We start from the raw sequence: 16,917 nt of genomic DNA on the forward strand, positions 1-16,917 counted from the left end.
ATGGCCGTTTTTTCAAGTAATCTTCAACTTTAAAGCTCACCTTATATTTAAAGGTTGCTTTGAAATGTACACCTATGTCAAAAGTTAGGCATTTCTATTAGCGGTTTTTGACGTATGTATGTCTCTTGGTTGTAAACCAATTTAAAACCTATAATAAGATGATTTAGTTTTGACGCAAACATAAGTTTTAATTCAACCTTTAGATATAAAGTGAGATTTTAAGTTAACGGTTACGTGAGAAAACGGCACTTAGTGTACATATTTTAAAAATATTTAGTGTCTGATATAATTCAGCCACAGAAATTACACATTTCGATGTGTAATTTAATACGCATTTTCTTTCTACATTTAACTGCATGATTTTCAAGTAACTTGAAGGCGGAACTTACTATGGGACCCAACAAGCAACGCAACAAGAAGCGACATTACTGGAATTTACCACCGCAATCTTTTCTTTGTTATATGTTTATAGAACACCAGGAAGTTAGTCAATAAAGTACAATTTACCAGAGCCCCGAAACTACAAAATGTATTGTAACGAATCCTGGACACGGTGAGTATACCCCAGCATTGTAGAAGAATATTGAGGGCAACCAAAACGCTTCGTTACAACATATCACATTTAGGGCCATTTTCACAGTCAATAGTTAAATACTTTGCTAATATTAAATCACCATTTTTCTTTTCACAGTATTAGTTTGACTAATGGTTGACTGCAGTTAACTAATGTACATCCATTAGTTAACCAATAGTTAAAACCAGCTGTTTTTCTAGTAGTTAACTAATGACTGGGAAAATGGCCCTTAATGCTTTATCACACAAGCAGTACTTACCTTTTAAACCATTATTGTGAATTTTACGTTTGTGGTGAAAAATATCAAAAATGCTGGCATGTTTTTTTCTCCCATCCATTCCCTTTCGGGCGAATCGTCGTCCCTAGCGTTGTAAAATTTTTACGATTCCTTTGTTTGTGTTGCATCAAACGAGCTTTCTTTCGCCTGCCTTTTATGTGTACGAAAATTCTGCTGTGATCAAATTTGAGCAAATTCGCATTGCAGCGAAATAAATGGGAAGTAAGTACTGTTTTTCCATTTTTAGAGCCAAACATCTCTCAGCTAACGCTTGACATTTAAAAGTGTTTTAAACCATTTTCTACTTCACCGAGAAAGCCCAAAAATGAAAATTCGCCTAATAAATCTCCGATCTGGTATAGGTTATTTGGGAGAAGTCATTTTTATTTTCATTTTCACATGTATGTATAGTTGTAAAGTGCACAGAAATGAATGGATGGATAAACTTTCATAATTATTTAGTAAATATTTGATGAAAATAACAATTATATTTTAGTTTTCATACACCTTCAATTTTACAGCAAAAAGGGAACATTTAGGTGAATCTGGTGATGACGTTGTTGCTGTGTATCGATAATCGATTAATTATATTTCAGTGTTAATATCATCAGTGAACTCTAATTTTTGATTTCCTTTCCTCAACGTTTGAGACATTGTGATTCTAAAGTTATTCCAGCACTAAATTTGCAGAGAAATACTATAAATTATAAATTATTAAAAGTTAAAGATTATTTCTAGTGTGATAAAAAAATAATCGATTAACCAATCAGGTGATAAATAACCTAATCGAAAAACCCCACACCCCTAATTGTGCTCGATAGTCGTCACTTCGATGATCACTTCACTTTTCCTCCCAAGTCACTCCGAAACAATTCACTTTCAATGTGTTTTCACTTCGTTCGAAAATTAGCAAACGGCAGCACTAAGCGATATGGCCACGTACGTTATGGCGTATGACTAACATTATTCTCTGCTACTGTTTCATTCAAAAAATTATTACAAATTATCATTTGACTATTCACAACTTCGTTAGTAGCTTGATTTTTCTTTTTGCAAATGAACAGGCTTTAATACAAATGAACAAAATTTACAAAAAATCGTTAATTTTTTAATTTTTTCCCTGTTAAAGTTTCCATTTTTTTCATTCACAATGCAAACTTAAAAAGAAAATATCTTGCGAAATTGACCTGTTCTGGAAAAACGGTATACAGATCCATAATCTGCGATGCAATATTAAGTTTACGCGTTTCGGCGTGTTTTTGTGTAATTTCAAAACTTTCTCCCCTACAGTGTAATATTAGGTCTGTTCGTTGAGTGCCTAGTACACTATGTAGCGTAGGGAAAAGCGTTCGATGAGGACTTTTCTTGGTCTAAATGTCATATGTTGTTCTACACTGTTCTACACTTTAAGCGCAATTATCGAACAGACTTTATGTGCCGATATTAACTAATGAATTGGCGATAAATAAGTTTATTATAAAAACTTATTAATCGCGACTTAAATTAAACCAATAAAATAACTTGTTTAATTTTTTTATGTTTGAAATTTAAAGAGCTGTTACCTATCTTAAGAGTACTTCGCTTTCAGAACCTATTTCATATATTTCATCCAGGGGTGGATCCAGCGGGAGGGTTTTGGGGGTTAAACTACGTGTCAGTCGGTGGCGGACCCACGGGGGTGTTTTAATACATATACGCCATATTATACATACATATGCGCCATATTAAAACAAACCCCGTGCGTCCGCCACTGACTGACACGTAGTTTAACACCCCAAACCCCCCCGCTGGATCCGCCACTGATTTCATCCCTAATTGCATAGAATGTGGCATGGGCTGTTCATTGAGTTACCATTGTGAAGGTCCCAACATTGAAGTGACTCCCACTCTCAAAGCATGTATCTTATATGTATATGTATGTCCATTAGAGTGGTCCAAAAATACTTGCTGGGGGAAAAAGTTTAGAATGTTAAGCTCTCACCTGTAGGATTTTTCTAAATTTTGTTTGTTTAAAAAATATATATATATTTAGAACACGATACCATTCAAAATTCAAAAAATAAAAACTGTTACTATTGTTAAGTAGCTCTTGTCTCTAATCCTTGAACATGAGCCACTTCAGAGTAGTAACAGTTTGTGTTTTTGGAATTTTGAATTGTATCGTTATTGCACAGGACCACCGATATATGTGAAATATTCCTGTGTGCATATGTAAGTTTTTTTACCTCCCAACTTCCTTAAATTTAAATTTTCCTCTTTTAAACAACGCCCGCTTGCGTTGCATCCTTTTTAGCAAAAATCTAACAAAACAGCATAGGATGCCGCATTCGACAAATAAATGTAAATCATCTCCTACATGTGCATATCTATGTAGTTGGCGTAGACGGATATGGCCGGTGCCGTCAACGAAGCCAAAGAGAAGTGAAAAATGGAAGTCCACAATAACTAAAATGAAGGAAATAGAAAATATGCTCAATTTAAAATTATGCTATATGTGAAATTAAAAAAAAAAAATATGTCATATGCATGTAATAAAAAGGGTGAGAAGATATCTTCCCACTGATACCTCATAAGTCTAAATCGGCATATTTTTGGCCCAGTTATTCAAGTTTCTCTTAAACCAATCTTTGAAAAATTAAAAAAATATCATCAAAAATCTCATTATTATGATTCCGTTGAAAAATTTGCTTACTATTTTTTATGGAGATTTTTTAAGCTTAAACTATTTTGTCATCCGAGAGGATTTTTTTTTTTCAAAAAATACTTTAAAAAACTCAATTTTAGGAGGTATTTTCAAATCGGTCCAGCTCACGTAAATCTTAATATTTTTCCGAAACATTTTGGTGGAAGTCTTCAAATATAACAGATTTTGTAATCCCGGCGGGAAAACCGTAACTTTTTTTAGTGATGCAGTCTAATGTACATATATATATAGTTTTTTTTACAGACTTTTCCAAATTATTTGCATTACAACGTGCAACGCACTTTAAGTCTTCTCTATTTTTTTATGGCTTTTTCATTTTGCCTCAAAAAATTTTCATTTCATTTCACAAGTACTTCTTAGCTCATTTGATTAAAAAAAATAATATTTCGATTACATTACATACATATGTACATATATATTTCAACACTAAAATTACACATAATTACGAAATCTCATTACTTACCGTACACACTTCGCATTTATTTATAATACATTCTATTATTTTCCTTTATGTTTTGATGCAATTACTTACCGCACGTGTGGATTAATTTTGCAAGGCATTTCATATTTATTTACATCTTGAATTCACTGCACTGCTGTTAGAGAAACATTTCACAATCCTTTCGTCGGCAAGCGTAAGCCTCCGGGCGCAGAGCGAGGGAAAATGGCAATATGGGTGTGAATAAATTTCCAAAATTTAACTGACCATATAGCACAACCGAATTGGCAATTCATAAAGGAAAAAATCGAATCCATAAATTAAAATATCCATATCAGGGCCGTTCGTTCAGAAATATAAAACCTATGAGCATATTTAAGAAATTTTAGAAATTTTGATACTCAGTAGGAATAAACTGTTAGTCATTATGATCTTCTCAATGGGCCAGTTTATTACCACAGCACTATTAGGTACTTATAGATTTTTGTCGTTGACCATTTTGTGGCATGGCTTCTATCCACACTTGGCTTTGCCCGCCGCTCGTCCTCTTACCATGCTCTTTACAAAAATATTTTCATATCTTTCAGTGTTCAAACAAGCATGCAGTTATTTATGGATATGCATCCATATTTTCCGCAATTGATCTGAATTCAATACGATTAAGTAAATGTCCAATTTATTGCACCAGAAACTTTTTAATATGCATTGTTTACGTCCTTCTCTTTTCCCGAAACCCATAGGGCAGAGATGGGCATATTTTGATTTCCGAACACATGTAATTGGGCTTCATGATGCTGCTTGCTGCGACGTCGACATATATATGTACAGTATCATCGTCTGCGTGCATCTTAGACTGCTTTTACACAGTTCAAGTATTGAATTCAATTCTACTCGCATGTGGAAGAGAGGAGGTGAGAAGAAAAGGGACGAGTACACATGCGTCTGTACCGTCAAGTTGTTTCAATTTTCTTGCTTTGATTTTGGCATTTTCGATGCTTCCTATTTAGAGAACCAAAAACTTGAATTCAACAGAATTGAAACGTGTCAAAGCAAATAGAAAACGCAAAAGAGAATGAGCAAGAATTGCTTTAAAGTACTTGAATTATGTAAATCGGGTGTTACGATAATTGACGATTGACTGATGCTTCGCTGGTACTTCGGCAGAGCAAATCAAATCCGTTGCTATTGACAGTATTCGGACGCAAAGTTTTTGAAGTGAAACTTCTTCGAACTCCATGGAGACACATATTTGCGTTAAATCACGGATAGTAGTATTAGAGTAAAAACAACATTTACGTTTATTTTGATGTTGCTCCTAGTCTGTAAAGCGTCAAAAAGTTAAGATCAACGTGTGTAATGTGAAATATAAACAAAAATTAAATAATATAATTTTAAATTAAAAGAAAAACATAAAAATTGTTGCATCTTTATTTCTTGGTAAATTTGTTGCAGGCGAAGGTATCAAAAACTGAATTTCAATCGCTTCTTTTGTATGAAAAAATGTTTAACATGCAAATAGATTTTGACTATTTAAAATTTTTGTTAATAGAAAGTAAAAAGTTTTGAAATTTTACTGACCAAATAATTTGAAACAATAGTTTTTTAGCTTACGGTGGTCGATGTAGTACAAATGTAATTTAGCAAAAAAGTGGAATCTCTTTCACAAATGTGGTAGAGTCCGAGTACTATTGAGCAAGATTTCGCTGCTTCGCACACAAGCACATGTGTATGATAGTGTGAGTTTGCCCATCTCTGCCGTAGGGCTTTCGATTTTCTTTTAATGGAATTGCGGAGTATAAACAGATACCCATACACACGCGAATGAAAGGTGAATAATTGCCACGTATTATATGTTCATATATGTGTGCATGGACATTAGGGTGGTCCAAAAATGTATGGGAGAAAAGTAAAATCGGAAATTTAATGCTCTCATCCCCTAGGATTGTTCTATACCGAAGAAAGTATACCCCTGTTTTTTTATTTTAAAATCAAAATATATTTAGAGGTCGCTCCAAGCGCTCAAAGTTTCCCATGTATTTTGTATGGGGAAAAAAATACTTTTCGTAGAAATGGCATAGAATCCATGAAAATCAAAATTTTTCAATCTGAAAACTCTGCTTCTCTTCAAAGGACTTCGGAGAATAATGCCCAATTGTTTATTTAAACGTTTTTTTAATTTAAACTATTTTTTCTTTTGTATATTTCTGTTTGTATATTTGATTTTTTTTTGGGATATTTCGGAGACCCTTAAAAAATAGTTAGAATTAAAAAATGTTTAAATAAACAATTGGGCATTGTTCTCTGAAGTCTTCTGAAGAGAAGCAGAGCTTTCAGATTGAAAAATTTTGATTTCCATGGATTCTATGCCATTTCTACGAAAAGTCTTTTTTTCCCCATACAAAATACATGGGAAACTTTGAGCGCTTTGAGCGACCTCTAAATATATTTTGATTTTAAAATACAAAAAATCAGGGGTATACTTTTTTTCGGTATAGAACAATCCTAGGGGGTGAGAGCATTAAATTTCCGACTTTACTTTTTTTTGGACCACCCTAATGTACATACATGAACTTAAGGTGGGCACGGTAGTACATAGTACGTGGTGCATCCCTGCAGGAAGTGATGTTAGCTTAAATCTAACTTGAATCTGTTTAGGCGAACAGAAGTGTTTTTGTTCTCCAGACGCCACTATCCAATTCGTATGTAGAATCGCCCGCTGATTGCAAAAATCGAGTTAATGATACATAAAGAAGTAATAAGTGGTCAAATGAAAATGCGCAAAGAGTTTTTCATTTGCCGTTTTTCTAATTCCGTCAGAGCTAACCTCAAAATAACAATATCAAATTTCGATTTTCATTTTATTTGTTTTGAATTGGAAAAAGCGCCTGTGAAGTGCAGAAAAAAAGTGTATTCAAAGTAATTTATATATGAAGATATTTAAATATAAACCTTTTTAAAGAAAACAAACTACCGATTACTACGTATGCGTAAGTTTATAACTCACTTTAAGTTGGTTTTGTCAAAACTAATTAAAAGTTAGGTATGTATTTATGGAAGCCCACGAAAAATCTAAATACAGTTGTTTACTTTTAACAATTGATAATTTTTCACTGCAGGGATAAGTACTCGTACACATGTCGTAGTATCAAATTTGTTAAATCGCAAGATTGAACTATAGCCCCATTTGCATGTATTAGGTGCATTCTTTTGCAACCGAGCTACAAGAGAACACCCGCTTAAATGACGAAATACACACAAAGCAACAACACAAACTCGGCTATTTATCCGAGTTCAGCCAGGTCGGTTAAAAAATAAGCGACCTGAAGGGTGGTGTTGGTAAGTGAAAAATTGCTCCATTGTAAACCGATCACATATTTCTTGCCAGCTACCAACAGTGTTGCTTAATTAGCTAAAAGGAAATTTTACCCGAGTTTAGCGTTCTTTTGTCGTTCGCTTACAAAAAAATGCATCTTTAGTTATCACTGCAATTTCCAGTAGCCGGAGCTGCCCTATAGATTAATGCTGATTAATTGAATCCTTGTTCGCGCAAAAGCATGTGACCGATAGGGAATTGCTCACTCGGAGCTATGAAGCGTGCAGTGAATATCTGATGTGGTAGCAGCATAGCGTAAAAATATGACGCTTCACACGGTCGAGTTCGCTATAACAATTTGAACGAATCAGCAAAGGAAATCAGTCAATATTGCCAATAGCATTTTCAGTGGTGGCCGTTTATGCGGATGTGGTCAATTTAACTGTCTCGTTCTTAATCCCTCAATTTCCTTAGTATTGCCATACGCTTAATCATTGCGGTTGCATCAATTCACAGCGCCTTAATCGTTCCAATACTCCAATCGAATGTAATGCTGTTGCGTGGCGGTAATAATTGTTGTAATTGCTATGTAGCCAACTTTAGTGCGATATTAATCGCGAATAATTTGTGCACCCGACTATAAAGCCCACTGGTTTATTAGCAGCAAAACGACAGTTCATCTACAGTTATAATTCAGCCAATGCGGCGAGCAATAGGAAGGAAGATTAAAACGAATACAGCGCCAATGAATCCAACATTTCCCGCACACCCGGGGTTGTGCATCATCGGATATTTCAATATTTACGTTATATTTCTGGGACTCACTCGAGTACGGATCGATTTTGTTGCCCAGCGTGTTGTTCGATCCCGTCTCGTGGCTTTCTATGTAATTTGCGTGAACATCGCCACTTTGGTTTTTGTACCGATCTCTTACATCTACGAATCTATTGACGCCTCCTCGATTCTCAATAACAATTTGGAAACTTTCAGTGAGACGGTGAATTTGCTGATAAATTCCGGCGCCATAGCGGCCTCGGTACTATTGCGTGGTCAGAGAGAGGGTATACATTTGAAAATCGCTGAATCGATTATTTCACTCGACCGGCGCTATTTTAGTAAGATGTGTGCTGACAAGTCGACCGACCCTGGCGCCGATCGTCTGCTGTACTTTAAATTGTTTGCGCTCTCTCTGCAACTCGTAGCTCCACTTTACAATTCCTTTTCGGCTGTCGATGAAGTCGTCATCAGCGAAGTACTGCAGACCTTTTACTACAGCTACTTGCAGAGTATTTTGGCCGCTACTCACTCCATGTATTTTTATTTTATGTGGCTGCTGCACAAGCGCTTCTGTTTGCTGAATGGAAAAATGAAAGACTTGCTACATCAGCTGCAGCAGATGCCAATGAGAGGCGAACGGTGCGAAGTGGACATCTTAGCGCAAAGGCAGTTAGATGCTACTGAAGCGTTACTGGAAATTTCGCAAATACATACGGACCTTAGTCGGCTGTTGGTGCGCCTGAATGTAGACTACGAAGAGCAAATTCTAGTGCTACTGGCAAACCTTATTGACAGCATTTCTTTCGGTTATTACTTGACCTTGGCGATGGATGGCTCAGTCGATTGGGAGTTCGATTTCGACGCCTTGCTTTTTTGCTCATATGCGGCCATACTGTTTGTTGACTTGAATTTGGTTTATTGGATTTCAGACATGGCTATGGTTGCGCATAACAAAATGGCGCAGATAATTCGTCAGTTGCAGATATTGCCGCCACTAGGCGATGTCTTCGAGCAAGAGGTGAGTGCCTGACTATGCACGCAGAATTAATTCAATTCAAAGTAGTTCCCTTTCAGTGTGAAGTGTTCGTCTTGCAGCTGCAGCAGCGGAAAATGGACATCCGAGTTGCTGGCATGTTTCGACTAAATCGGCAAAGTGCGTTGGGATTGTGGGTCTTTGTGCTCACGCAAGTTATCATCTTTAAACAATTCGATTTAGAGTCACAGCTAAGAAAATCCAAGGAAAATCCTCTACTGGAGCGGTTCAATCAATTTTTTCGAATCGAATAGGTGTGAGAAGAAATGCCGGATTTCGAATAGGGCAAACAGACTAGCACCATGCTTTTTTAGAGAATAAAATACTAAAATATGGCATACAGTGGCTTACATGTAATTAAGTGCGTTTAAGTTCTGAATTTTATTATAAAAACCACATGAAATTCCAAAAGTAACTAATAACAAAGAACATCAAATTAATTACGTAGTGGAAGAAACAAAAAACGCATTATACCCTTTTAAAACAAGATAAAAGCCATTAATCATTAATGATTTTGAGTATAAACGTAATTTATTTCAAATGACTTATACTAAGGAAATTTTTAATAGTTGAAATCCCGCTCCTCCCATGCAAAATGCCTGCGTACGGACTTGACCAGAGAACCAAAATGGTTTTTACGAAAGGTGGATTTAATCGTTATACAGTAGGGTTCTCAATTCCTTAAGAACTATCGAATTGGTTGTGAAGATTGCCAAATATAACCGCCAGAACGTCTGAGCAAATGGCAAAGCATTCGTTATGAAAGTGGAGTGTGTTGCTGTCCTGTATATGCGAACTGCCTTCAATCACACCAAACACTTCTTACTTCCAGGTATTTTAAGAGAGCTACAGCTGAAAAATTATGTTTAATTCTACGCTAAATTCTGTATTCAATTTCAGTTACGTTCTTGTGTAAAGAGGTAATAGTTTTGTCTAATGAAAACACACAAAATTATACTGATCGAACCCTTCATTAATGGGTTTACGGTCATATCCAGAGATTGCCTTATACAGACACTGCTGGGCCTGCTCAGTGCGTTTTCGGTGATGTTCCTCTGAATTACAAGGAGGTAGGCAAATTTTTCCTGGGAAACTGCTAGTAAAGCTCCTTGACGGTCGGAATTTGAGCCTCACTATGGCTTCATTAGGACTTATACCGAATAGTCCCAACTCGTAGCTTGGGGCTACAGATCTAGTAGTAGTGTAGTAATCTTACTACAAGTAGTAAACTTTTAGGGTTTGACACGATATCTCGAAAATGGCTGGCACATGTTTTCTAGGTTGCACCTATCAAAGGCATGATTACTTTAATAAATTTATCGCTCTAAAATTTCACTCAATCAGATTGGCTGTGGAAGCAAGTGCGGGCGTTATCTCTACACCAGTGAGTTAATATAAATGCCGTTTTATAGCATCATTAATCATTGTTATTGTTATGCTACCACCTTGGTGTGATATTGATCGGAGACAATCCATACCGCACGCTAACCGGCTGTCTAATTAGTAGTTATTCAGCAGGCCGTTGATGATTGCATTTCACGCAGTCGATGCAGTCAATGCAGCCAATAATACAAACGTACAACATAATGAATTCACCGCTTCGCTCACAGCTTCGTTTGCGCCTAATTGGGTATTTCAATATATTCGTTATATGCTTAGGTCTCACTCGAATTAGGGTCGACTTCCTTGCTCAGAGGGTCATTCAAAGCCGCATTGTAGCCATCTATGTGAATTGCGCGAATATTGCAGTTTTGACTTTGCTACCGGTGCTCTTCATCATCAATCCAATAGATGAGGTTATGTACACAGAATATTTGGAGGCCTTTTGTGACACAATAGTGATGGTTGTTTTTATCGGAGCATTAATGGTCTCGGTGCTCTTGCGTCGTCGAAGGGATGGCATACATTTGGAAATCGCTGAGTCGATCATTGAACTCGACCGGAGCTATTTCAGTAAGGCGTGCGGTAACAAGGCGACGGACCACTCGGCCGACCGTATACTGTACTTCAAAATGTTTGTGTTCTGCCTGTACGTTGTTACTCATTTTTATGATTTTATTCTGGATCAGTTGATGGATAATGCGGGTCATATTGTCAAAAATTTGCTGGTGGCATTCTACGAGAGCTGCATGCAAAGCATTCTAGCAGCTACTCTCTTCATGTATAGCTATATGTTGTGGCTACTGCGTAAGCGTTTCTGCTTGCTAAATAGGAAAATGAAGGAATTGCTGCGTCAGCTGCAGCAGGTGACAATTAGAGGCGACCAATGCGAAGTGGACATCTTAGCGCAACGGCAGTTTATTGCCGATGCCACTGAAGCATTATTGGAAATTTCACGAATACATGCGCACCTCAGTGGGCTGTTGGCGCGCCTGATTGTAGACTACCAACAGGACATTTTAGCAATGGTGCTGTTGTACATTGTTAGTGCCATTTCCTTTGGTTTCTTTTTGAGTTTGGTGATGCTGCAATCCATCGAATGGGAGCTAGATTTAATAGAACTCGTGGTTTTATTGCATGCGGCAATAGATGTTGTTGACTTGAATTTGATTTATTGGATTTCAGACAGGACTATGGCTGCGCATGACAAAATGGCGCAGATATTGCGTCGGTTCCAAATATTACCGCCACTAGGTGATGAGTTCGAGCAGGAGGTAAGCGAAGTATTTACATACGTACATACATTAATTGACAATGTTATTTTTCAGAGTGAGTTGTTCGCCTTGCAGTTGCAGCAGCGGAAAGGCGACATCAAGAACGCTGGCTTATTTCAGCTAAATCGGGAAAGTGCGTTGGGATTGTGGGTCTTTGTGGTCAGCCATGTTATCATTTTCATGCAATTCGATATAGAATCTCATCAAACCGAAGGCGCTAAGACTCCATTATTGGATCGATTTAACCAGTTGTTTCGACATGACGCCTGAGCACAGGGAGAACAACTCATGTTAAAAATACAGATTTCAAGAAAAGAAATAAAAAATTGTCTGTAACTACTCTCTTGTTTGTTTCAGTTCAAAAGGAGGATCATTTCGGCCATGGCACTCCATGGTAGCTAGTACAACAGCTGGCGTTTCGAAGACTATCTCGAGGTGTCCCTTCATCAGCACATAACTGAAGTAGCTGTACGAAATGTTATTAATTATCTGTATAAAGATTGCAGCCAATATTTTGCAGTTTGAAGTCGGCGTTCAGACGCATGGTCATCGCGCTCAGCTGTGCATATATTTTCGCCATTTGCATCAGCTCCTTGCTGGCCAAAGCACTCGATTTTGGCAGTTGCGTGGGCGCCTGTGCAGGGACTTAACCAATTTATTGGTAGATCTACCAACTTTTTAGCTCTATATTATTTTCTAACATTTTTACCAACAAAGGCTAAAAATCTACCACTATTTTGCGGAAATAAAGCAAAGAGATCGCAGTGTAAATTTATGTCCATATTTTGCCATCGGATTAATCTTAAATAAAAACAAGTAAGAAAGTCTAAGTTCGGGTGGAGCCGAACATTAAATACCCGGCGCAAGTATTAAATATATGTTTTTTCACCTTTTCAAAAGCTACCGCTAGATGATAAGCCGGGGTGTATCAATTTTGAGTAAATTAGCGTCCTTAAATTTCGAAATATTGAAGTTTCAAGCATTTCTGAAATTTACCGTTATATGAAAGGCGGACGTAATTTTAGTCCGATTTCAACAATTTTCAACGTTTTGCTTATATGTGGCAAGCACAATAACCACACCGAGTTTGGTATAAATTGGTAGAACGGTTACCGATATACATATATGTGATCATAAGTGGCCGCTGCCACGCCCATTTTCCAAAATTTTGCCATTAACGTATTTCTTGGTAGAGAATTGTTGCAAGCATCAATTTTGAATAAATTAGCTTCAATATTTACTGATTTATCGAAGATTTTGTATTTCTCTAAATTACCGTTATATGGGATGTGGGCGTGGTTATTGTCCGATTTTAAAAATTTTCGGCCATTTGGTATGCTGTACCAAGGCCAACAACTGTGCCAAGTTTGGAAGAAATTGGTGCAGCGGTTACCAAGATATACACATGTAACCATAAGTGGGCGTGGCTACGCCCATTTTCCAAAAATTTATAATATTCTTATTTTTCGTCTAAAACTTATTATAAATATCAATTTTGAGTGAATAATCTCCAGTAGTTACTAAAATATCGCAGTTTTCGTATTTCTGGAAATTACCGTTATATGGGAAGTGGGCGTGGTTAAAGTCCGATTTCGCCCATTTTCAATACCAACCTACCTTGGATTAAGGGAAACCTACATACCTATTTTCGTTGAGATATCTCAATTTTTGCTCGAGTTATCGTGTACACGGACGGACGGACAGACGGACAGACGGACAGACGGACGGACAGACAGACATGGCTTAATCGATTTCGTTTTTCATCCTGATCATTTATGTATACATTTGTCTATATCTATCTCGATTCGTTTTGGCTGTTACAAACAACCGTTATGTGAACAAAATCAATATACCCTTGTGCACAAGTGCGCTCGGGTATAATGAAAAGTTAACTAACCAATTTAAAACTAAAATTGCATCTCTATCAACTGTTTATGGAAATAGTTTTCGTTTGCAATACGTTTTTTGTGGTGTGCAAAATTCAAGCATTTCAAAACTAATTTTAATCAAAAAATTATGAAGTGCAGAGTAATTGTTGTTTTAATGTAGCAGCGCCGGAATGAAGGCATCCGTGATGGAATCAGATTCGAATCGAAATTTTATTTTTTTGAGACTACGGCTTTTGGTAGCGACTTAGCTTTATCAGTTCAAAATGTATTTGAGAGAAAAAAGTTGTTTTTTTGTTTCATTCGATTCTAATCGTGTTTGNCGGAATGAAGGCATCCGTGATGGAATCAGATTCGAATCGAAATTTTATTTTTTTGAGACTACGGCTTTTGGTAGCGACCTAGCTTTATCAGTTCAAAATGTATTTGAGAGAAAAAAGTTGTTTTTTTGTTTCATTCGATTCTAATCGTGTTTCATTCGATCACGGATGCCATGATTCGGGCCCATTTTTATGAGCTACATACATATTTATACGTTTTTTGTTGAATGTTTTATTGTTTTATAAAGAATTACTAGTTATTCCAAGGCGAATTCATATAATAAGTTGACAGCAGAAGTTCAAAATCAAAAATGCCTCTAACAAATTTTAAGCATTATGACATTAAGAATCCCCGAGGCGAAAATACTGCTGCTTTGGTAACACCATCTTACCTGAATGCGCTTTCATATATCCCAAATGAGTAAAAANATCCCCGAGGCGAAAATACTGCTGCTTTGGTAACACCATCTTACCTGAATTCGCTTTCATATATCCCAAATGAGTAAAAACTATCTATCTTTAAAAAAATCTACCAACTTCTACCAATTTTTGTATGCAAAATCTACCGTTATTAATTTTTTCCAAGTCCGTGCACTGGTGGGCGCTTCATCGCCATCTTGCAGCAGTTCAACTGAGCGAAACAATTCGCTCGCTTAGTAGTCAACAGTGAGAAGCGTTTTCGCAGCAGCCACGTCAAGTAGAAGTATGTATACGAAAAGCGTGCCGATAAGCAAATTAAATGAACATAATCGTGATAGAGACAAGCCAGCAGGCCACACAAATCGAGTACGGCAGAAAATTGTATGGACCCATAAAATGGAGCGATCGCATGAATAGCAGATATCAGCACTTTGATAAAAATCAAATAGTTCAAGCGGCGTTCCTCTGCATTCTCGATGCACAACTGGCCCAAATATTCCCTGTCAAGCTCGAATAATGCATTGGCTATGCCCAAGTAGAGCACTTCATTTCTCCAACGCATTACCATTCACGCAGTTCGTGAAAATGGGCAATTTATGGTGATACCATTTGGCTATCATTGCTATCTGCTCCATATAAACGAACGGTATGAGTGCGAGTGTTGCGGCCTGCGCACAAATCACAAAGGCATGAATGTAGGGCGAGCGTTGATGTGTTGCTTCTTAAAATTCAAACGCAATTGCGTGATCCACAAGGTTATGGCGAAAATATTCACACAACCAATAATTCGCTTGCGTAACGCTGCTCGTTTGGCGGTTTCCATTTGCGTAAGTCGGCTAAATAATTCGCACTAAATGTTGCCCCGCCCCGCTACTTGCTTGAAATGGCCTGTTGCTGCAAAATTTGATAGAGTTGCGATAGCGTTGACATATCGGGTGCATACCAGTCAATGTGAGCAAAAAATATTAATTATGCCTCCATGCATAGGGCAATGAACATAATGGTGAGGCATGCTGTAGTGGTTAGCAGTGCGCATTACCATTTCGTAGGGCCTTGGTTCGAGCCCAGTTTCTGACCAACATATAAAAAAAAAAATAAATAACAAAAAGTAGTTTCTAATAAGCGGTCGCCCTCGGCTGCCAATGGCAAACCTCCGTGTGTTTTTAGCCATGGAAAACAGCTTCTCGTAAAAATACAATTGTCGTTCCAAGGCGGCGCAATACTGCAGGTCTTTGCCCTTTGTGTGACAACATCAAGGCGCAAGCCACAAAACGGAGGAGGAGCTCGGCCAAACACATATTAGTTGCGTTCCAGATGCTTCACGATATTCACGAAATTCACGATTTGCAGGTTTTTACAGGAAGTCGTTCCAGGTGACCACCTCCCACAAGGTTTATTAATGGAGAAAAAAGCTGTTCCTGCAAATCGTGAATTTCGTGAATATCGTGAAGCATCTGGAACGCAACTATTGTGTAAGCTCCAAGTATTATTAGTAGTTAATGTTGTCAGCTGACGCAGGGCTTTGTTGCGAAATACTCTAATGCGTTTCATTAAATTTTGCTGTAAAAGGCGCTTAATCATATAACTTTGTCTTGTGCACAAATTTTAGGGAACGGACTGTTATACGATATTAATTTTGATAACTAAATGGTTATGTATGGTTAGAGTACGCATACGCTCTAAGAAACCACACATGATAAATGGAAATGAAATTTCATTTATACTGCCATGCATACATAGCAGCAAGTTCATGCCACCAACATCGAAGTCATTTGCACAAGATTTCTACTGGGTATCTCTTGATGTTGAATAAAATTCTCGTTAAACCAATTAGTCTTATTCTCAGCTGAAATACTTGACCGAAAACGGTAGTAAGAGTTACATATGAAACCTTCGTTGATATAATAGCGATTTGTATGCTTGAAGAAATCGCAAAAGTACTAACAAGAAGATAACTGCAATGATGAAAGTCGGAAATCAAGTGGAGGCCTTTGATAACGGGCACTGTCTTACCAGTGGGAAGTTCAAAAAGTGTGATCTAAATGCATTTCTGCTACTTATTGGTAACTGAGTTTTATGCCTAAAAAAGAAAGAAAAACAATTTGTAAGCAATTATGTATATCTGCCGCAGCCCCCAAAAAACGGATGTTATTGCACAAAAAAACTAGAAACAACAAGTAAAAAAGTCTAAGTTCGGGCGGAGCCGAACATTAAATACCCGGCGCAAGTATTAAATATATGTTTTTCACCTTTCCGAAAGCTACCGCTACATGGTAAACCGAGGTGTATCCATTTTGAGTAAATTGGCGTCCTTAAATTTCGAAATATTGAAGTTTCAAGCATATCTGAAATTTACTGTTATATGAAAAGCGGCCGTAATTTTAGTTCGATTTCAATAAGTTTCAACGTTTTGCTTCTATGTGGCAAGTACAATAACCACACCGAGTTTGGTACAAATTGGTAGAACGGTTACCGAGATACATATATGTGATCATAAGTGGGCGGTGCCACGCCCATTTT

The 16,917-nt window shown here is 37.2% G+C and overlaps 1 protein-coding gene across 1 annotated transcript in view; it reads left to right on the forward strand.

Annotated features, from left to right (window-relative positions):
* Positions 1-475: 475 nt before the first annotated feature.
* The window catches only part of LOC108365954 (protein stum-like), a 68,393-nt gene continuing 51,951 nt past the window's right edge, over positions 476-16,917 (forward strand). The window contains exon 1 of the mRNA XM_017620190.1: positions 476-553. The gene's annotated coding sequence lies outside the window, so the exon portion shown is untranslated. The remainder of the gene's footprint in view (positions 554-16,917) is intronic.

Source organism: Rhagoletis zephyria, unplaced genomic scaffold, assembly GCF_001687245.7.
Source record: "Rhagoletis zephyria isolate East Lansing unplaced genomic scaffold, Rhagoletis_zephyria_1.1 Rzeph_scaffold_02073, whole genome shotgun sequence".
Taxonomy (NCBI): Eukaryota; Metazoa; Arthropoda; class Insecta; order Diptera; family Tephritidae; genus Rhagoletis; species Rhagoletis zephyria.